Source organism: Lygodium microphyllum, chromosome 29 (assembly GCF_053477565.2).
Source record: "Lygodium microphyllum isolate KBCC chromosome 29, Lygodium_microphyllum_v1.1.10, whole genome shotgun sequence".
NCBI classification, from domain to species: Eukaryota; Viridiplantae; Streptophyta; class Polypodiopsida; order Schizaeales; family Lygodiaceae; genus Lygodium; species Lygodium microphyllum.
The window spans coordinates 31,971,109-31,995,513 of NC_141163.1; positions in this window are offsets into that span (position 1 = coordinate 31,971,109).

The following is a 24,405-nucleotide window of genomic DNA, read 5'->3' on the forward strand; positions in this document are numbered from 1 at the left end:
TATTCTATGAGCATGGTAAGACTTTGGAGCTTACAGGATATATAGATGCTGACTAGGTAGGAAGTACCTATGACAGGAGATCTACTAGTGGGTATGAATTTTCCTTTGGTAGTAGTATGGTTAGCTAGAGCAGTAAGAAGCAACCTACAGTTGCACTCTCTAGTACTGAGGCAGAGTATAGAGGTGTTGCATTAGTTGCATATGAGGTAGCATGGCTCATGAAGCTTCTTGACGATTTGGGCATGCAAGAAGTCAGGCATGTCACACTCTATTATGACAACATGAGTAGTGTGCTCCTAGCCAGTAATCCTGTCTATCATGCTAGGACTAAGCTCATTAAGGTACACTATCACTTTATCAGAGAAAAAGTGATTGCAGGTGACATTGATTTGGTCCATGTGAGGACAGAAGACCAAGTTGCAAATATCTTTACCAAGTCATTGGGTAAATATAAGTTTGTGCATTTCAGAGAGCTACTTGGAGTGAAGTATCCCACTTGAGCTTGAAGGGGAGTGTTGAGATTCAAGCTCATTATTCTTTTGTCAGTTGTTTACATTAGTTGAATAAGGTTAAGTCACACTGAATTAACCATGATTAGATCTAGGTTTGTTGATATTTTGTATGTGTGTTGTACACACAGTTGACTTAACATTGTGTGTTGATGAAATGGACTGAACAGGGAGCATGTCTGCTACCCTTTGTGCCTGAGCTTTTGTCCATCTCTTTCTCTCTGAATTGTAATAGAGTGTTCTTTGGAGGCATCCCTTGCTAAGGAGGTATTCTTTAATAGGATCTCTAAGCTTGCAATCACAAGAATAATTCTTTTGATTAGTTTTCCACCTTAAAATAGTTTGGGCTTCCTTTCCATATATGATAGGTCCATTTACTCTTGGCCACCATGATCAAGTACTTTGATTCCATACAATCTTTGGCTTCTTAACCAATCAAGCACATCAATATCTAATCTCATTGACTCAAACAAGCATGATATCTCTACACGCATGAAATTTTAATTTACAATTTGCACAAAAGTGAGCATGGTGCTCATAAACAATATAACAAAGAATGTTTGAGCCGTAGGAATTTAATTAAATTTCTTGAATTATCTTGTCTTGCCTAACACCTTCAAAGTATTTTTACATTCTTGCATTTTGAGTATTTTTCACTTTTTTCTTTGGTTTTTATCACCTTGGTACTATCAATATACTCCTAGGTACCTCCATGTTGCCTTTTTGACAAAATTTTATTGATTTTTTGACCTATTTTTTCCTTTTATTTCTATTTAATACTAAAAAGAGTTAATGTAGATGACCAAATAGACCCATTTTATAAACTAAAGGGTAAAAATATGGTTGCATGTATATGTGAGCTTATTGGCATATCAAGGTACCCGCATCTAAAATTGTGTGTATTTTGTGATTAGAAGGCATGATTCTAAACACTCACACATCTTTTTGACACTACAAGTGAATTTTTAGACACTTATTTTAATGCTCTTTTACAAATGGTTTTACTGAAATATAAGCACATATTTAAACTTTATACTACACAAACTTAAGCATGTGTAGAAATGTGCTAATAGACATAAACAAGCCATTCTAAAGAAGCAAAGGAGCTACTAGTTATAGAATTTTATATAAAATTGTATGCATTTTTACAACCAACATCACTCTGGTCTTTCCTTCTAATTGTAGTTTCAAATTATACAACAAATATAAAATTGAACAACAAATTCCAAAATGTTTCCATCTGTATATAGATGTATACAAAGTACATTCATGATTGTATATATGAGCTATAAGTGACCAAGTTTGGCTTCTATTACAGTAAATATACCAACAAGTATAACTACACTATCTACATGAATTTGAAAGCCACCTATTATATCTTATAGTATTGAACAAGATACCCACTATATACTATATAGACCAATCATGACTCATTTGAGGACATCATCATCATCATCTCCTCACCCTCCCCTTGGCTCCCCTCCTCTTGGCCCACCTCATTGCTTTATTGCCCTTATAGACATGGAAAACATAAATTAGAAATAACAACAAATGTGTATGACTAAAGAAATGGCTTATTGAATTCTTTGTATTGTAATGCCATGCCACAACTACTATATAGACCAATCATAACTTGTTTGAGGACATCATCATCATCTCCTCACCCTCCCCTTGGCTCCCCTCCTCTTGGCCCACCTCAATGCCTTATTGCTCCTATAGATGTGAAATACATAAATTAGCAATAACAACCAATATGTGTGACTAAAGAAATGACTTATCTAATTCTTTGTATTATGATGTGATGCCACAGCTACTCCATGATGACGCCCTCCTCATATAAGTGTGTCCATGTATCTAACCTACTATGCTGACAATGCCCCCTTATATAAGTGTGTCCATATATCTAACCTGCTATGTTGATGCTTATAAGCCATCTTATGGCTAGTGAGGTGTTGGTCCACACATTAAACTGCAAAAAGTAAAGGTGTGAATGAGTATTAAACACAACCAATCACAACATTAAACATATAAAGTAAAGAAAAGTTTTAGATACTTACAAACTCAACCTCTCAAAGTATTAATGCCTTCATTTTGGATCCAAATCACTCTATTTGGATTCATCACACCTCCCTCTACTATGGGCTAAAGATCCCTCACTCCACCCTTCTTAATGCTTCTTCTCACTCATCACCATGTGCAGTAATTAGTATTGGTACATGATTCAAGACTTGCTTTTTCCTCCTCTTGTTTTTTACTACTCTCTATTTAACCAAGGTCCTCTATAAACCTCATATTGTCAATATTAGAAAACCTAATATGCACATCAATGATACTTTCTAGAGAAAAACCACGCCTTGGTTAATGAAGTCTTTAACACAATCCCTATAGTTAGCATGTACTATGGAAAAAAGTTATCTCATGGTCATGTTTTTACCTAGGTGTTGAAAGGCACCACCCTTTTTAGTCAACACATAGTATGCATGCCCATCCTGATTGGCTTATATCCATCTGTATTCATTCTAATGTGAGGCCATCTTTAGAGTTGAGAAGACCAAGGGCTAGTCATGTACTCATGAAGCTTGGCTATAGAAGGGGCATGCACAAAAAAAGTCTCTACCCTTACCAATACCTCCAATGTCAGGGTTGAGACTTCGAGATGACCCTTGCCACACCAACATTTGCAATACAACAAATAGATACATCTACAAAACAAAAGACATCAGGAATTGAAACATATAACATCAAGTTACATTCTAATAACAATGACATGCTAGTGTTATAACATCCTAACATAGACATATGACATACATTTATGTAATGTGTCCCCCCTATTCACTTGTAGGACACATCTTAGTAGCCCATTAGGAAGAGAGTCCAGAAAGCACCGCCCCGCACTCCCAAGGAATGTCATAGGGTTTGCGATCAAGGTCTTCCCGAGTCTGCCACGAAGCGGAAGCATCCGACTGTTTCCACTTAGGGCCGACCTGAGTCAGGGTTTCCCTAATAGTCAAGTTCCTAGGAAGTAGCTAGTGTCGAGCCCCAGACGAACCATTTTACGCAAAAACATCAGGGTCGAAGCGGATTTATATTGCACTTGGTTCAAGGATAATGGGAAACGAGAGGGATGCGAAGCTCGACCTCTCTGCCGGCATAGTCCCATTCCGTTCCCCTAAAATAGCACAAATCGAGAATCTAGCTCTATAGATTCTAGGTCATTTGTTACCTTGCTGTCAATGCCTTTGAGAAAAGTTCTCGGCCAACTGGGACCACCCTTTCGTAGGACGGACCCAGAGTCACGTCCACTGCACTTTCCTCGGGTTGCTTAGTTATCTAATTACCTACCACATTTAGTTTGACAAGCAAAAACAGCTTCCTTAATTAACTAATTAATCACTGGTTCCTTCACGTAACTTAGGCACTAACATAGAAAAACAATGTCAAAGAAGTTTCTTTTTCAACATTTGATCTTTATTTATCAGTCTTTGGAATACATCAAATAACTTGCCCGAAGGCTATACCAGTAATCCTCAGGGATCGCTATTCCAAGTTCCGCCCGTTGACTAGTGTGCGGGCCTCGAGATCCCATCTTGAGTCACGTCGGCCTCTTGTGCAGGATCCAGAGACAAGGGATTTACGGCCAGAGCCTCCCCTGGCACCCAAGCATCCTCCTGCTCCAAGTAGCACCCACGGAGAGACCTCTCGCCGTGGGTTCGGTCCACGTACTAGGCGCGGCTAACAACCCCCTTGGATAGGGTCAGGCAGACAGTCGGAGGTAACTGATACTGCCTCTCCCTCCAAGCTTTCAACCTGAAGCATTAGTTATTTTTTGGCATTAGTTCCTTGAGCAAAGAAGTACAAACAGTGCTCTTAACTGTATAATCATGAACATTCCTGGTCGTTTGTATGGCCAACTGCTAGGGTGTGATTCCTTCTCCTTGAATACTTCCAGCATTCGATCCTGGATCAATCGCGACTTGGCAAGATCCCAAGGGTTTTGTAAGCTGAGTTGCTTGTTTACCCTTTTCTCCTCGGGTTAGGGTTTATACCCTTTTAACCCAAATTGTCACTACTTTAGGTTTTCATATGTTATGGTCAATAAATCCTGGTCAATAAACCCAAATTGTTACTTTACGTACAGCTTGTAGCACGAGATAGGTGTCAGTATCTGACTTGTGGGATTACATCTTTCTTCCTACAGTCTTTCTTGATCAAGAACACCTTTGATCAAGACAAGGGCTTGGGAGTCCTCTTGACCCAACCCAACCCTAACCGTACTAGGCCGACAGTCCTAGGGTTTTTTAAATCCCTTGCGGAGGTCTAGCGTTTGGTCATCTGATCCATAGGGTGAGACCTCTAGTTCATTCTTGCATGGACAATTAGTTAATCCTAATGTTTCATGAATGTGGGTAGGATCTTTGGGATCATAAATATTAAATCGGCATGCTAAGTGCGATACTAGGCAGAATTTTAACATAGCTTAACCCTACCTAGCACATTGAGGTGATCGTCATATGCTAACTGATTATACCTTTATGACTTTCATGTAAGCTACTCAATTATATGTGAATTACTTAGTTGATCTAACCAACCCACGATTAAAGATGATCTGTCCTTTAAAGATGCAAATGCTTTCTACTAGAGTTCACAAGAATTTCCTTAAAAGATGGAAGAAACTCCAAGATGTATCATTCCATGAGAATATGCATTTTCAAAACCATAGACCTTTTGCCTCTATGCAACTATAAGATCTATAGTGATCTTTCTTTTCCTTGCCCTATGCAATATTGATTGACATTCAAAGTTATTCTTATAATCCTACATTTTATGCATCGAATTCAAACTTTAGTATTTTAATGAAGATGCATCCTTTCCCGAATTCAAACTTTGATAAAAGAACTCCATGCACGGGTGTATCATTCTTTCATGATCAGATGCCATGAATCCATCATAGATTCAGTCCTTCCTTTAGCACTTAACCCAACCTAGAGTGTAACTATCATCGCATGCGATTTGCAAAGTACATAAATCCTTTCCATGCATTGCAACTATTCAAACATCATTTAATGGCCGTCTACGATTAACTCATTCACGAGTCACAACCAGGAAATTATTACATAAGTGCATTATGTGTTATATGCCCTATCCTTTTGCAAGATGCAACAAGGACGCCTTTGGACAAATCCATCTTTTAACTTAGGCAATATACGTCCAAAAATGAGACTACCCTTGACCATGGAAATGCAAGCAATGCAAGTGCTAGTCATGCAACTGAACTTGTAAATCGAACAAGTATATATAGATTTTCCAATGCATTTTAGGCTTCCCTACGTGGATTTAAAACATGCTTTGTGCATCTTTTCCATGCGAAAATATTTTCGAAACCTGGACATTAAGAATCAGGGCGTTGTCCACTCTCGTACTCAGGGTGGAAGCTCCCGCGCATGCGCTTCTCTCGACTTTTGCTTAGGAGCCATTGACGTAGTGGATTTCATCTCAACAACTCTCCCTTGGTTCAATTACACGTTCGAAGTCACTCTGTCTGAGATCTCCTCTTCCGCGCAGGACACAGGCCTTGCAAGACACGATTTAAAAAAAAAACGGGGAGGTACGGGTGAACTATGCCTAGGGAAGCTTCAATAGAAGCTTCCAAGCTTCTGGAAACAGGGGATGACGTGTGATGGAGGAGATGATGAGGATGACGATGGCGAAGATGACGATGAGGGAGATGATGATGATGATGATGAAGGTAGGGGTGCAGTAGCAGCCTACAACAACGGCGGCAGCTCTCTGGCAGCGGGCAGCAGCACTTCACGGCGGCAGCACGGACCACGATCCCTTCCTTCCTCCTCTCCCCTCAAGCTTGAGGGGGGGGGGGGGGGTAGCCACACAAGTGGCACGGTGCATGCATCTCTCCCCATGCTCTCCTACTCCACACATACTCATACTCCCTCTCCCCACTATGCAACGACTAAAGGGGAGGGAGTTTTTTTTTTAAATTTGCAATAATCCTTTATCCTTTTTCCCTTGGAGGGGTGTTCCCGCGGTGAACTACAGATTTTGAGCCACGGCTTCCTATACACGACGTGGGGCTGGTGTTTGTTGATGCACGCGGAGGGAGCACTTAGCCCAAAGTTTTTTTGTTGCGGGGGATCACTCCAAATTGCTCTTGCACGGGATCAAGAGTCGTTAATATTTCATTGTGGAAATATTACAACTTAGTCTAGCATACATATACACATGATATATAAATATGCATACTCAAATGCATAGGCATGACTTACAATTATGAATACACATATACATGACATAGATCTAGCCTAGCATACACTTAGATATACATATATGCATGATATACACTTATGCATATGCATAGACATACGCGTGGTGTGATATCCACATGTATGGCATACACCTAGACTAATGTACGCATTGCATGCTATATATGTATACATACATGTACACATGACATATGTCTAGCCTTGCCTATATGAATGGGGCCAAGTTCCACATGGAAGTTGCTTGCATGGACCACCATTAATTGATGTCTGTTGGAGGTGTCATTTGATGTTGATGATGAATTATGGCTACCATTTCTGTTGTGCACTTATTGGTGTGAAATGGGAGTCTAATCCACCATGAGCTCAGCTAGAGAAGATGTTATCTTTTATAGTTTTCAAAGAGGATGATGATTGTTGAAGGAGTCGTGGATTGCTAATGTGGCATTGCTAGTTTTGTTATTGATGACTCGGCTATAATGGCACTCTTGATCGGGAAGATTGCACCTTCTAAGGTTTAGAGAAACCTTTACAAAACAATATCTCTCTTTTGATAAAAAGAGTGGGGAAGTAGGTGGATGGAACAAAAATAAAAAAGAGATAGGTAGTGAGGATATATGAGAATGATGTTCTAGGTAATTGATGCAAAGTAGAAACATAATTTTTTTAATAGAGAATGATTGATTGTAGAGAGTGAGAGTTACAATGTGGGATACATCCTCTTGTATAGGCATTGACAAGTGTGATTGCTCACATCATAGGTGATGACCTCATTATCACATCACAGGTGATGACCTCATTGTCGTATGGGCTAGGTCTAACTAATCCTCACATGAGTGTATTTATACATTGTCTCATGGCCTAAGTTCATCTCTCCTTTTCCAAAATAGAGAAGGATTCACATGAGCTTGTTAAAGGGGCATATTTCAACACATGCACATTGTGTGGGTCTAGGTACACAAGATAGGAGACAATAAGTATCTTGGAGTTTGAGAAAATGGATTCTCCTAACGCAACTATCATAACTCAATAATACACAACAAGCTCTATATATTAGAAAATATTGACCAAGTACTGCAATAAGCGAGCAACATCACATGTTTTGGAGTTTGAAATTTGTGAGAAAAAAGTAGGAAGTGAGAAAACATCTCCTAGGTACCCAGATTAAATGGTGCACATACATGCATTCTGGCACTCTTAAAATTCTTGTGTGCATGCTATTTGGTCTAGGTACTCAAGGGATGCAATGTAACTAAAGGAAGTGTAACTGAGTTTATGATACATATCTATTGAGTGTATTGCAAAAAAGGGTTGTAAGAATGTGTGAGATACAATAACAAAGGGCTCTAAGGATGTGTGAGAATGAAACTTTTTAAAAAAGATTGAAGGGCTCATATATATACTCTCCCTCCTTACATGTATGGGTGTACGTTGGCATGAACCACATGGCATTGACCTATTGTATCAACGTGGGATGTTTCACTACTCTCATTGTGCCACATGTGCAAGGATCCAATTTCCTTGAAAGACCTTTGTCATGTGGCACTCATTCCACAAATTGTGGGGATCCATTTGTGTTGGATCATTTTCCATGTGGCATTTATGCCATGAATTCCACACATTCATTTTTGCAGCTTTGATCAAGTGGACACACGTCCTATACTCAATGATGCCCAACATGCATGAATCATCATGGAAATGACACCATGCATGATTGTGCAGCCCCTTAAATAACCATTTTTGTTGATTTTTTTTCACATCTCCAGTTGACATTCAAGATAAAATGTCTGAGATTTTGTTGTCGTGGTAAGCAATATTTTGTCCCAAGAAAATTTGCCTTTGAATCAATGTTTGTATTTGTTGTTGTTATTCTCACTTGGACCCTTTGAGGCATAGAAAGCCCCTTAGTTTCTGATTGTCTATTACTGCATCATAGGGTCTGGGTAATATAATGTATTACTCTGTACTTTGCACTACTTCATATTCTCAACTCTATCATACTTTGTAGTTTAAGAACCATTTTCTGAGCTTGACAATTTGCTTATTTTGGTGCAAGTTCCAAGTGAAGCTCCGATTTGTGTTTAATGATAATTTTAAAGATAGTTGGGACCAAATGGCATAAACTAACAATAATTTAGAGTACTTTAAATCACCTTCATTTGTAAACCTCCTTATTTTCTATTAGGAAAAATCTTAGATAAATTCTTGAGAGATCCTCATCTCTATGTTGTGTGTAAAAGTTGGAAGAAAATAAGCTAACTTATAGCCCAAGTACATGAAGTCTCCCATCCCAACATAGTTTTAGACCTAAACCCCATGACACCCCCCCCTCTCTCTCTCTCTCTCTCTCTCTCTCTCTCTCTCTCTCTCTCTCTCTCTCTCTCTCTCTCTCTCTCTCTCTACAAATGGAGGGCAAGCAAGAGAGTGGATATGTTGATCCAAAATTTGAAGATATTGACATTATTGAGGAGACACTAGCTAATTTTGAAGCTCAAATTTTTGGAGAGGAGAAGCCAACAATGTAAGGGTGGTGCATAGGAAAAAAATAGCACAATAGTTGTTGAAAAGTTAGAAGATCTAGACATTGAGGACATCAGAGAAGAAAGATCTACTATAGATGAGTATCCAGATGAGAAGCTTTTCAATTTTCTCTATAAATCTAAGCATAGGTTATGCTTTGATAATGTTAGAAAGATTTTCAATGCTCCATTCAATATAAAGGAGGTCTTTTAGTCAAATATATTATATATTGAAGATAATTCAAGACCTTCCAATTCTTGATGAAGTCAGAAATAGTTATCAAAAGATCCAAAGACCTTTATCCATTATCCTTTCCCAAGGGAGGATATACAACCAAAGGAGAATTGCAGCAACTTGAGCTATATATAGCTCCAACACCCCCACTCAAACAAAGGTCTCTAGCTGTGGATGAAATAACCCTTGGGGAGCACAAGGGAAAATCATAATTCCATAGTGTTAAGAGGTAGGAATCCATTTGCACATGAAATTTAGCAATGTACACAAGTGATTCTGCACCAATCAACCCTTAGTCGTGCTATCTTAATGGCACATCCATGGTGCCTAATATAGAGAATCCTAAATCACATGCACAATAAAAGTTTCCAAATACTTACAAAAAAAACACTTAGACACAGACACAAATACTTATATAGAAAGAGCTCTATGAACCTCTTACCTAAACACTTGCCATATCCTAGAAAGTCATGCATTGCTTGCATCAAGATTGTTTTCAATGTAAAGTCCTATAATGATGGAGATCAACATATGTCATGCATCTCAATATCTCTCCAAAGCATCTCCAAGTCCTCAATCAATAGCTCAAAATACACATTCATATTCTTGGGTTTATGCTTGAAATCAAAAGAGATAGCATAACGCTCTTTTTTTATTCCCATGGAGGATGGGATATTATGATTCACCAATACAACTACCTATACACTATACGAGGTGGTATTTATTCCAAATGTATTTACACTATTTAAAGCCAATCCAAGAATCAAATTTCATGGTTCTACTAGCCATTCACTACAAGAGCTTCTAGTTCTCCATTGAAGATGACCACATGTCCTCAATATGATTCCATGTTGGTGTCCTCTTGGTGTCCCAATAGAAATTCTCCAATTGACATTAGTTGATTGATGAGAATACAGTTTTTGAGGCATGGATGGGATGTATGTATAGTCCAAGCCTCCAAGGGAAATCTTTCTTGGTCACTTGAGGTTAACAATCTATTATGTCTTGGCAACCCATTTGGCAAAACTCTACCGTAAGATCCTTGCATGAGTACCCAAATAAAACCAACAAAGAACATATGGTATTTCCATCCAATTACACAAAGATGATACTTATTTAAGTAATACATTTAGAGTTGAATTATTTCATGTATAGATTGTTTTTAGATTTAGCATCTCAAGTGAAGTACATAAAGTTATGTACATGCATCCGTCATATAATGGAGCCAATAAGGAAATAAAAATATGACCATGCTCCATGTTATCATCCATCTTATTCCTCTCATAGAAAAATTGATCATGGAAATTTTCATCCAACATATCCTCCTCTATGACCTCATGCAGTTGTGGTGGAGGATCACTATCTTTAAAGTCATCCACCTTAGTAGAATGAGATGCCTTCATCTCTTCTCATCAATGTTTGGTCTATGTACAATGAGCACATGGTTTTTAAAAAGGTGCTTCAATAATTCCCCTTTATGTCATTTATGTTTACATTGGATATTTTGGGATCCAGTTTTTTGTATATTGTTGATATGATATCTTGTGATTTTATGCACTTGATGTATGCAACCCTAAGAATGATCACACACATATATTTAATTCTTTTCTCCAGACACCTCAATGATTAAGATGCAAGCTTTCATCTTCATCAGTACATAAGGAGGATGATAATACTAGGAACATGGTGCTAGTGGATGATGGTATCTTGCCTACAAAACCAATATTCCAAGGTGTCAAAAAATTATGATCAAGCTCTGCTCTACTTACTTCTATGTAGCATGTCTATATGTGCATCTATATGCATATCTATAGCTACATTTATATGTGCAATTATTTTTAATTATTTATGGACTTGAATTCATCTATAAGATGGGTGTTTTGATATTATATGCATTTTCAATCACAAATGTAATCGTATTTTAAGGGCCATTCTTAAGTTTTAGCAAGAAGTAAGAAACAACATGGAGAATTGAAAAGAGACAAACCCTTACTCTTGGCTATCCACAATCAAAGGAGGATCATGGAAGGCTATTATTCAATCGAGAGGAGCTCTTTGTCTCCAAGCAATCAACAAATAATACTTCTCCTCTTCTTCCCCCTTCTAAACTTGTATTTAGCTTCTCTTTCACTTATATCAATGATAATGGGCCTTTCCTTTTGTGCTGCCTCTCTTCTTATATTTGCTTTTGTTTAATATTTCTTACAATTATAGTTTTCGGTTGTAGATTATAAGATATGTTTGCTTTGGTTGGTCAAAGAATTTTCCATTTTTAGTTTGAAAATGTTCACACTACCATGGCTATAAGTGCATTCATACACATCTTTATTTTGCAAAATATGTATGGATAAAAAGAGGTGATAAATGCAATATTGCAAAGAACAACAGGAGTCTTGTACTAAAAAGTGCTATTTGTAAGTTTTGAATATTGGCTATGTATATATATATATATATATATATATATATATATATATATATATATATATATATATATATATATATATATATATATATATATATATATATATATATATATATAGGATTATACTTTTTCAAATGTTGAAAATTGCACCATATTTTTTTAAAAAATGCATCTATAGTTAAATCCATATTGAATATGAAATTAGCTACTTGCAAATAATTATGATGAGACTGAAAGACATGCCCCTTTTGAGTGTGGATCTTCATGTCTCTTTGCCCCTACCTCTTTTTGTTTTTCTCTCTTGAGTGCTAGAAACATCCTCCCTTTCTATTTCACTTCTCAACTTGACTCGAGTATAAACTACATATTCAAGTGTTGGTGCCATCCAAATGCTAGCTTCCAAGTGAGAATCCATGTGTTATCATTCAAGTATAAATCCAAGTGGTCTAGTTTCATGTGTAGATTTGAATGGTCTACTTTTGAGTGTGGATCTGAGTGGTCTACTTTCAAGTGCTAATCTAAATGTTCATCCAATTGCTAGCATCTTAGTGGTCATCCAAATGCTAGCATCCAAGTGCCCCTTTCCTTCATCACATCCTTGCATGGTTGTGTATTTAGTGATGAGTGTCTCTTTTCTCTGTCTATATTGAGTGGTGCTCACATTAATGGACCACCCCATAGTATTCTCTTTAACAAAATCTATAGTTGTTATTACATTTTGGCAGGGCAATTCCTCTCAAGCAATTACTTCATCATTCTTTTGTTTAGCTTCATGCACATTCAAATCCTTTGATACTCTAGTTGAGAAAAATCCCATTATCCTCTTTTTTTATTTTCAATTCGAATCCTCAATTCTTATGCCTCCTCACTATCTCTCTAGTGCTCTCAACACTTGAGGAAGTCGCACTCAAATTGAGTGCTCTTGGCATTCGAGAGAGTTGCACTCAAATACAATATGCATCCCCAAGCCTAAGGTTCTACAATAATTTCTTTCCCAATACACACAACAAAGTCCGTTCCACATACTAATCATTATACACAACCAATCTACCATAACAGACAACAAGTAATGCAATCAAAATCCATAAAATCTCTACTATAGCTTATCACTAAGTTATGGTGTTTTAAAGGAATTTTTAAATTTGGTTGGTTAATTTCTACTTATTTTAATATATTCCAACAATCAAACTAGCTTTTTAAATTCATTCCTCACCAATTTGATTTCCTACTCTAATTGCGTGAGTTTTGGTGCAAAGTTGGGTGATTAGTTTTTCACTGCTCAATCCCAATCTCAGGTGTGTAAGCCTCTTCTTCTACCACACAATGGGAATGCCCATGAGAGCATCTTAGAGTGATTGATTCCATTCATGTCTTCGTGTCTTCTCGAGAATGAAACAAAAAATTTCAATCTACACATGATGTATGGGACTTGGATAGAAATCCCATTATTTCAAGAGCTTCGATTCTCTCATACACAGCCAGTTCTCACATGGTCTGTTCATATTCCATTCTTGAAGCCATATATTCTCTTTGCTTACTATCCCAAGAAATCAAGAAAGAAAATAGAAAAGAGTTTGTAATAGGCTCACCTTCTCACTCTTGTTTGTATACTATAGTTCTAATGCCTTCAATGGCCTAATGGTGGCCTCAAAATCCAAGTGTGGATCCCTCGATCCAATCTGTCACTTTGTTGCACCTGATCCACTTCTCAAGCTCTCCAACAAAGAGAGAAAACACAAATAAGAAAGAGACAGTTACCAATCTCACCTAAACTCCACATCTTAGCCTTAGAGCTATGGAAGAAGAAGGGGAAGAAGAGAAGAATGCAATGCAAGACAAAAGCTTCATTGTCCAAGTTCTTCACTCACTCCCTCACACTCACACTTGTGTGAATAACAATGCCTAAAATATTAAAATGCAAATCAAAGAATATAATCATAATCTTTCCCAAAATTAATTATTGAATGTTCCACTCTTGCTCAAATTTGTATCCTTGTTGCTAATAGTGATCCAATGCATAATTATGTCTTCTCTTCCTAAAGACAAATACATATTCAATGTTACTTAGAGGTGAGTTTGTGCACACCCACTCTTTCTCTTTTCACACCAATGTCTCAAACAAGCTTTTCAATGAATGCAATGTGATCATTTCTTAGGGCTTATGATTGAGATTTGATTTGCTAGATTTACCACAGGTTCCGCTACATAACATTGGTTTCAGAGCTTGGCTACGCTCCGAGTTTTCAATTGTATGATATCAGTGTATAAAGGCAAACACTGTGGAACAATCGCAATCTACAAGACAAATCACTATATATGAATATTGCAACTGCATTTCTTGTGTTTTGGACAGCCTTATATCCACAGTTGATTGACTCAAATCAATCCAATTTGTTCTTCTTTGAATTTGGATTATAGCATGGACTTGGCTATGCAAACATGATGTTAAAAAGCCAAAAAGCTTTTGAAGTTTATTTCATAGTAAATCATAGCTTTGTTTTATTTTATAAAATTTTCAAGTTTAAGCATATTAAGTCTTTATTTATGTAACAAGCTATATAGACGAGGCACTTGAAAGTAGTCTAGCTATTGCATATGCTTCACCATAAAATCCTCTCGAACAACTATTTTTCAGGTAATGTAACTTTTTAATGGTTCATATTTTGAGGATGTTGTAAAAACAAAAGTTTTAGCCCTCATAAAGATTTATAATTGTTATTAGCCACATATTTTACAAATTATGAATATTTAGCGAGTTATCTGAGTCCTAAAGTTACCCTAAATGCAAATTTCACAGCAGTATGTAGAAAATTGTGTAGTAGCCAACTTTGAGCCCTATTTTTTATGACCTTACCTTTAGATTTGGTAATCCATCATAGTGACATGAATTGTAGACCTTTTTGTTATCTACAAATCTCTAGTTATCATCATGACCTAATTCTATCTACAAAGAAAGTTATTTATCTTGAAAGTAGGTCTCGCAATTGACCCAGATAGTGTGAAATTTGTAAATTTCAACCTATAATTTCCTAGTAGGATAGCTTTAATCCATTTGAAATTTGGGTATACTCCCAAAAGAAAAAGTTTTAGCTTGTACAAAGATCTAAAATTTATATTAGACATGGTTTTAACTAAATATGCATATATTAAAAGATAATCATATCTAAATATGCCATAGAACTTGGATATTACTATTTTTTACCAAGAGACTAGTATTTTATCCAACTTTAGCCTTATCTTTAATATGTTTCTTTTTAAATTTTAGTCTTAGTCATAAGTAAATGTTTTGTAAAATTCCTTATAGGCTCCAGACGATTATAGTATGCCTTTAATGTTGTTATCTTTTGATTTGATAAACATTGAGACTAATAACTTTTTCTTAAAAGTACTTTGGAAAATTCTTCAACTTTCTAATTCTGTTGCAAATTCATGCTTTCTAGTAAAGATAGATATCTCCAATCAAGGTAAGATATGTAAGTCTTTTACTCTCTTTTTTTTCTAGAATTATTAGTTAAATTTTTACTTACTACTAAACTAGAATCTTTTGACTCTCTACTCCCATGAAAGATATCTAGCATTAACACTAGTTTTTTTAAATCTTATTAGAATCAATTGCTTGCTAATAATTAAACTCCGATTGATTCATTGTCCTATACTAGATACTTGGTAAAATTCAAAAAAAAGAACTCATTCAGTTGAAGACATGTAATGGATGACCACCCACGCCCTTAGTGCTTACCCTACACTGCTAGTAGCTCCATGTTGAGCAGCTAATAGCAGTTGTGGACAATTGCTATCCCACCCCGTGGATATGATGCTAGGAGGCATACTCCACAATGGATTCCGTGAGATTTTTCGGTGGATTCCGTAAAACTATTTATTTGTCGGGACTCATACACAAGGTGGATTCCTTGTGCGAGAGTTTACGGGGATGCCTGTCCTTTTCGGGCGTCAGATTAATTTAATGTGCATGTGGGTGATTTCACAGTGGGTCATTTCGCAAAATTCATATTAATTAATTAAGCTTTTACAATTTTAGAGTGTGCACTCTAATTAAATTAAGGTTAGGACAGTGTTCCAACCTATTTTAATTATTTGCAACTGAAGACTGCTAAGTATTCACTATTGTTTGTTTATTTTATTTATAAACAATTGTGAATGCTTCAGCTGATGTGTAGAGCAGGTAGCGGTGGCTTTGGGTATCACTCGGCGTTAGCATAAGTCCAAGCGTAAATTTCAGAATTATGATTAGTTATCTTAAGTATAATATATAATATTATGTATTTATATAATATTATATTATTAAAATTATTGCTCTATTTGTAAGTTATAAGTTTAAACTTCTTTAGTAATAATTAGATCATTCTCCTTAGTACTATTAATTTATTTTTTTAATATAAATTATTAAAATATGAGATTTAAGATATGTTTTTTTTAAAAATAAGCTTTCTTTATGGAATACCTTGCTATTTTCTTAATGTGATTAAGTATAGAAGGCTTTTCTAGATTTCTTTATAAAAGCAACAAGATCATGCAAAACAAGAGAATATGGTGAAAACTAGATTTTTTCATTTGTCCCTCATCCAGAATCGGGATTCAAAGTCTCAAGAGTCGTTTTTAGGATTTTGGCATGCTTCGGACGCGATGGTGATGTCAAAACGCCAAGATTCAAAGCACAGAATTTTTTGCAGCAACTGCAACATGTTACAGGATACCTCTTGACTCTTAAAACTCTGTATTTCAATTAATATTTGTACTTTTTTTGTAATTATATGTAATATATGAATGTAACTATCCATGTAAAACTATAATATATAATTAAGGATGGAAAACCATGGCTTTTGCCATGGGGGAGGTTAGGTCCAATCGTGTGTTTTTCTCTTGTCTTTCTCAATCTATTAAGTTATTCAAATCCTCTTATGTATTATAATGTTGTTTGTATTTAGTAGTTGAGATGTTTGAGTCGTTAGATTTTTCAAATAAGTTCTATTATGTGTCTCATAAAGTTGTTTATGATTGAGATTTGATTTGCTAGATTTGCCACATATTCCGCTTTGTAACAATAGCAAACATGGAGAACTAAGCAACATGGATGAATTGTAGTTATAAAACCAAGAAAAGTAGATGCAAAAGATGCCATATCCATCCAGCCAACCATGCTTAAATATCTACAAAAGGCCCCTACAAAAACTCGATTTTTGAGAATCTAGATTCCTATATCTAGTGAGCCGCTCTATTTTCCATGACTGAAGGTGCAAAATAGAGAAATGGGATATATGATAAGCATCTCCCGTATAAATCCCATAATATCCTAGCTCAAGAATGGTTAGTAGGCCATGTGTTTGGTGAAGCCTTTCACCTAACCATAGGAGAGATGCTTTTATCTGAAGAAGAGGATGGGATAGCCTAAAGGGTGTTTTGTGCACTTGTACATTCTTTCATACTGATGTGGGGGGGGGGGGGGGGGGGGGGGGGGGGGGGGGGGGTGTGTCCCCCCCCCCCCGCCGGCCCCTTTCCCAAGAGTAGGGCCCACCAAGTGGCCCTACTTCCCCATAAAGTAGTTTTACAAATTTATTTATGTTATACCCAATACCAAGAAATTTTCCAATTTTTAAGAATTTCATGATAAGTCTTGTAATCCTATTTTTACAAAAATCATTCTTGAAAACATATATATCACATGCAACATATCTTGATAAGCTATAGCGCAAAAGAAGCATTATACATAATGGGAAAAAATTGAAATATGCATACCATTCGGGCCATGTCTCTCGGCCTATTATTGCAAGCATGTATATAATTCAAACTTTGGCAATATAATTTGTCTTTTTTCCAAGCTGTATTGGAAGAGTACTCCCCAATCAAAGCTCTTGTGAGCTTGATTTTTGTGTTTAAACATGTGGTTCTAGATGTGTTACATGTGTAATTTAGTATATTTAAAGGTTAGATACCCATCTAATCATATTTAGACTATTACTGACCTATTTTTAAACACTCAAGGGAAAAAGGATTATTAATGACACATACATCATTCATAAATCTAAAAGGTCGTTTGAAAGTAAAAAGCATGTCAAACTTTTTAAACCTAGACAATGATTGGAAAAAAATAATTTTCAAGTAACATAAATATAAATTACATCAAAGTGGAGAGTATGGCTATCCCATAGGGCTTCCTTTGACCTATTGCTTAATAGTTTTAGCAACTCAGACAAAACTATTTCTAAGTACTCTATTAAGGTCAACAAAGATTTCCAATCCTATTTGAACATCCTTGTTTTTCTTGATTGAATGCCATTCTATTTCTAGATTTCTTGAACCCAATATACCCGAGTTTTTTGACAAGTTTGACTAGTCCACAAAGTGATTCAATAAGATTATCTTTCCCTTCATCTAGGATAGTTTCATAGCATGAAGTAAAGTCAAAAGTGTGTATTGATTGAATAGAATTAAAAAGTCTTACTAATTTTGGATAATCCAATATGCATTAGTTTTACACTTGGAAAAAATATGCACATTTTTTGTAATTCTTCAACAAATTATTGAATGGCTATATCTAGTTCTAGAAGAGTTCCTACGTTGATGGGATGTGAATAATGAGAAAATATGATTGTGAGCATTGTAATCCATCTAAAAGATTTCTTATGAATTTTGTATAACCCCATAACAAATGGGATAGGTGCATTAGAGATATGAGGCAACCCTATTTTCTTGACCTCTAGAATCCAATAAGCAAAGGCATCTATTTCCTTTAGTTCAGTGTTACTTAACTCTAGTCCATCAATCCTTTTTATGGTAGCTAATCTTATAAGCTTTTTACACATAAAGACATGTTTGGGCAGATTTATGTAGTCCTAATATAAAAATGTGTTTTGTTATGAATTGAAATTCATCAAGTATTTTATTATTTAAAAACCAAGGTTTTTTATTTTGTTTGTGTCTTGGGAATCTTGTATTGAATGCTCTAGAACTATACTTTTGAGGCAGCTTTTATGTTCTTGGAAAATTTCCATATTTGACATTTGACACATGGTTTATCTACCTACCCAAAGTTCTTCAAATTGAAGGGGTTCAATGGGACTTCTAGTATATGGTTTAGGCCTTTTTAAAGACTTGCTTTCCAAAAGAGGTGATGAATTATATGTACATCATCAATGATAGCATGAATGCCCAAATCCTCTACTTCCTTGCAAAAAGGTTGAAACCTTTTGGAAGTTTTACAAATGCATTCCTCTGAAATGTTAAATGGTGTTCAAAGACCTCCTTAGGTCTGTAAACAAATTTACTAACATTGTTAGCATATTTCCACCCAAATGCTATTCAATCACTTTTTATACCAAAATTAGCAACATTTCACGAAAAACCTCTTTTGGCTTAGTATAATCAAAATCTTTACTAGCAAATCTATTTTCTTTAAACCTTCTACTATTTTTGTTTAAGTGATGAAACTTCAATGGTTTATTGGTGCTTTTACTTAATAAAACTTACCATTTCGGAATTTTCTTATAGCAATGCCTTTGTAACATTCTACATGTCCATGGTACCCATGTATTGCCTTGGTTTCTAATTGGATGATGATCCTTTGCTTAATGAAGCTAAAGAAAATAATATATTGTTGCCAATATCCTCTTCCAATGACCTTAGTATGAGTTCAATGGTGTTGGCTACTAGGGTATTGATAATTTTGGGAAGGAGGGATGTGGTTGATGGTGCATAATATAGGGTTTTCACAATTTCAAGCATAAAAGATTGGAAGAAATAGTATATGTTAAGTGTTAATCATACCTCAACTAGGACAGTGGATACCCATGTAATGAAAGCAAAGGCTTAAGCTAGTCAATATGAAAATGGGAAGATTTTGGAATACATACCACTGCAGATGATCGATCCATATGATGGATGATGAACATGGGGTGTTTGATGACCCACATTGGCATTTAATGAATGGTCTAAATGCATTCCAACAAATTTTTAGGAACTTTTTGGGTTTGGATATTTTGTCTGAGTTCAATGCACCTTTAGTGCATGCAATAAGGTGTTGGCTTGTGTATTAGTTATGATCAAGTTCCGATAGTCGAACAAGGTGAAGATCAAATGGGAAGTCCGATTATAGTAATTGTATAGACTGTATGCCAAAAGACCTACATTGGTCAATAGCTTCTTGTGATATGCCACAGATTAAAGGCAAAGATTAGACTATAAAATGGCTACAATGGTTTCTCACTTGAAATTTCCACAATTTGTGTTCAGGTCTAATAGACTCCAACTCTAATCCCAGGTAAAGGAAGTGGCACTACTACACAAAAGGCAATTGGAGAAATTCCATTTTGCCTTGAGAATCTAAGTCCAAATATGTTTATGACCTCAAGAACATCTGGATGTAACCATAGTTGAACTCCAAGAAAAGATATTCCTTCTCAAGCCAATAAGAGGTCCAGACTTCAGTGGGATGAGGATACCAAAGTCAAGGTAGATACAAAAATTTGGATTGATATTATGGATGATTATTTCTCAGCTGTCGAAATCAATGAAACAAATAGATCTATGGTAGAATGTTTACACCTTACTACTGAAGCCAAATTGTGGTGGACAAAAGGGTCAAGAACTTTGTATGAGATAAAAAATTTGGTAAGATGAAGATAACTTCCACCATCTTTTGAAATCTTTAAGATGAATGAATTATTTGGCCTTTAACAACTTGACCTAGCCCTCGAACAATATTACTATAAGTTTGTTACCCTTGGAAAGGATACTCCAAAAATGTACATTACTCAATAGATTGTAAGGTTTTGTCAAGGCTTGAATTTTCATCTTAATCATCATCTTGAATTGATGAGGTCACCCACTCTAGAATATACCCTTATGTGAGCTAAGCCCTTGGTTAAAGAGATTAGTAAAGATAGTGCAAAACCTTATATTCCAAGAGAGAATACAAATTATTATGGTGCAAGATCTACTTCACAATATGGCCATGTTTACATGGTAACAAAAACTCAACTTGGTAAAGTTGATATCTCTCAATCCAACCATTAATATTTGGAGTAGTAAAAAGAAGAAATGTTTATATTCTCTCTTAGCTTTCTCCATCTCTTCTACATTTATGTAGAGGCTCTATAGAAATCTGTCGAGCTTCTCCCCTTTTGTCCACACATGTATGGTAGCTCTATTAAAATCCATCGAGCTTCTCCCCTTCCCCACATGTGCGTGGAAGTTCTGCAAAAATCTGCCAAGCTTCTCTCCTCTTCTCTACACGTGCATGGAAGCTTTTTCAAAATCCACTAAGCCTCTCTTCTCTTTCCCACATGTGTGGAATCTCTACCAAAATTCACCGATATTTTCCTCTCTTTTCCTCCATCACAAGAGGCTCCATCAAAATCCACAAGCATTTTTGTTGAAATGCATGGATCTAGGACATGGCTATGGAGGTTGAAAGAGGAACAGTGAGCTCATGAGGACATAGACAGCAAGACTGACTGTCACACAAGTGAATTAGCTTCCAAGATTGAGACTTGGACTCATAAACACAATCTTGTGTGTTGACAATGACACAAACTCTTTGTTAGAAGGACAAAAATACTATGACATTGCATTAAAAAAGAGAGCAAGTACAATGCTTTATAGGAATAGACTGGGCTACACTTTCCACCACTATGCATATGGGATTCTGCATCCTGAGCCCACACTGCTCCATACAAAGAGGCTAAGGTGGGTGTGATTACACCCCTCCTCAATCACAACCAAAAAAGTACAAAGTGTGTAGAGGCTTTAGTGAGCAACCACGTGCAAAGTGTGGGCACACCACAAACATGGTAAATACTAGAGGCTCTTGCAGAAAAGGCTAAGTGTGGGTACCAAAGACATGGGGGACATCTAGAGTCTGTAACATGGGACTCACAAAGTGTACAAAGGCTGTAGTACAAGGTTATATGAGGAGTCTAGAAGCTTATGTCAGAGCATTAGTGCTAGGCAATACAAGGCTAAAAAAGTCTATCAGAATAGGAGTAGAAGGATTGATGAGGCTTGTCCTTTTCCTAGTGGTCTTCTTCTTCTTCTTCTTCTTCTTCTTCCTTTGCTCCATGGTCTTCTTCTTCTTTAACAACAACTAGATAGGCCTTTTGAGACCTCTTCCTAGCATGATAGAATTTATCCGTGTGCCCAATCCTTTTGCAAAAGTCACATACCAGCTGATCTTTCTTGCCCTTGTACCTATTATCGACATATAGCATTTGTTCATCTTTAGAGGTACTTGGTTCTTCTTTGGATTTTATATTATTTTCTTCTTCTAGCAGGGAGGCGTTAATGTCAACCAGTTTAGAACTAGGCATGTTGATTAATGTAGTTGACACATTATTATAGTCAAGAGGCAGGCTTTTTAACAATACACCAATACAAATATCTTCATCTATCTTGAGATCAATCCCTATAAGCTGAGTTAGGAGACTTTCCATGTAGTTTAAATGAGTTGCAAGAGATGTGTTAGGCTTCATATCTAACCTAAGAAATTCAATCAGTAATCCATACTTAGATGACTTTGATTGTGCACCAAACAAAGTATCTAATCTCTTCCATTTATCATTGGAGGTTTCACAGGTATCCACATGGTGGATGTAGCTGTCATCCAATTCCAGCTTAATGATGGCATGTACTTCGTTGTCATTCTTCTACCAAGTAGCTACAAGATCCGCATCTTGAGGCTTCTTCTCTTTGCCATTGGTAATGGCCCAAAAACCCTTCTTCATCAGGATGAGCTTGATGTAGGTTTGCTAGGTGTGAAACCCGACTCCTTTGAACCGAATAGTTGGAGAGTCTTTGCCCATGCTAGAGTGGCAAATTAGCACCAAAACTCTCATATTTGAGCAGAAGAAGATTTAACTGTGTCAATAGACACAAGGAATGTAGTGTCAAATAACTCTTGATAAGTATCAATAGATACTATGCTTTGAAGCACTTAATGTTGAGTTTGATGCTTGGATTTCTCCCCTCCTTGCTGATTTGATGGGAAATGCTTGCTGGAAACTTCAATTCTCAGTCAATTCAGAGTGGTAGAAGATTGATTTGAATGGCAGGAGAGAGAAAATGAAGTAGAAGAGAAGCTTAAATTTGAAATGGCTATGGCAGATTAGGGTTTGCAAGACAAGGGCCTGGTTTTTTTCTTTCTGCAGTGGACTATTTTGGATAAGATTTGAGCTGGGGGTGCCTTAGGTAATGGGATTTCATTCCCCTATGGTCATGGTCAACATCACATTCTATTCATGCTGCATTTGCTACACGATCCAAAATTGGCACATTTCTGACATCGAACTAAATGCTGCACCAGAGAGGGGATAATGTCCTATTGTTTTGCGATACATAGAAGCACCCAAAGTTAAGTAATGTTCCTCTAGAAGGAAGCATTCGAAAATATGGCCTGTGTAGAGATATCTAACTCCTCAAAAGTTGGCAGGGTCGTAGTTTTTAGCTATGGCTGCCATAAGCTTGACTGAAGATACAAGTGAAAATGGAGTTGGAAGTGAAGTCATGAGCTGACCAGAAGTGAAGAGGAGCTGAGAGAGAAGTGGGATAAGCTAGGCCATGCCCGGCTGGGCTCTAATACCATGTTGAAAATACATCGATCTAGGACATGGCTATGGAGGTTGGAAGAGGAAGAGTGAGCTCATGAGGACATAAACATTAAGGCTGGCTGTCACACAAGTGAATTAGGTTCCAAGATTGAGACTTGGACTCATAAACACAATCTTGTGTGTTGAAAATGACCCAGACACTTTGCTGGAAGGACAAAAGTACTATGACATTGCATTAAAAAAGAGAGCAAGTACAATGCTTTATAGGAATAGATTGGGCTGCACTTTCCACCACTATGCATATGGGATTATACATCCTGAGCCCACACTTCTCCATACAAAGAGGCTAAGCTGGGTGTATTGCCAATATCTCAACATTTTCCTCTCTTCTCTAGGCCTAACTAGGGATGCATACATTACAATAAGCCTTCCTAAGATGAAATTAGATAGAGAACCTTTCTCTTTCCTTGGCACTCTATCAATTTTAATACAAGTTGCACGAAAGTGAACCTCGTCTTCAGATTTACATTGAAAAATAATAATGCAACTAATTTTGTAATTTACAAAATAATAATGTAATCACATTCTTGCATATCGCTAATGGTGTTTTGCTTTCTTATTGCACTTTCCAATTGATATTGATCTATTGCGCTTTTGTATTATTGGCATCCTATTGCTTCTAACGAGCAACAATAAACTATATCTCTACGAGTCTAACAACAATTAGGCTAATTTAACCTTTTGTAGATTCACTCTTGAATACATAGACATCAGACATGTTTTAATACATATAAGCTTGAACTCCCATTAGTCCTTTTCTTAATATAAATAACAACATTTGCAAAACAAATCAAGCATTAATTGCAACTCCCATTAGACCTAAGAAC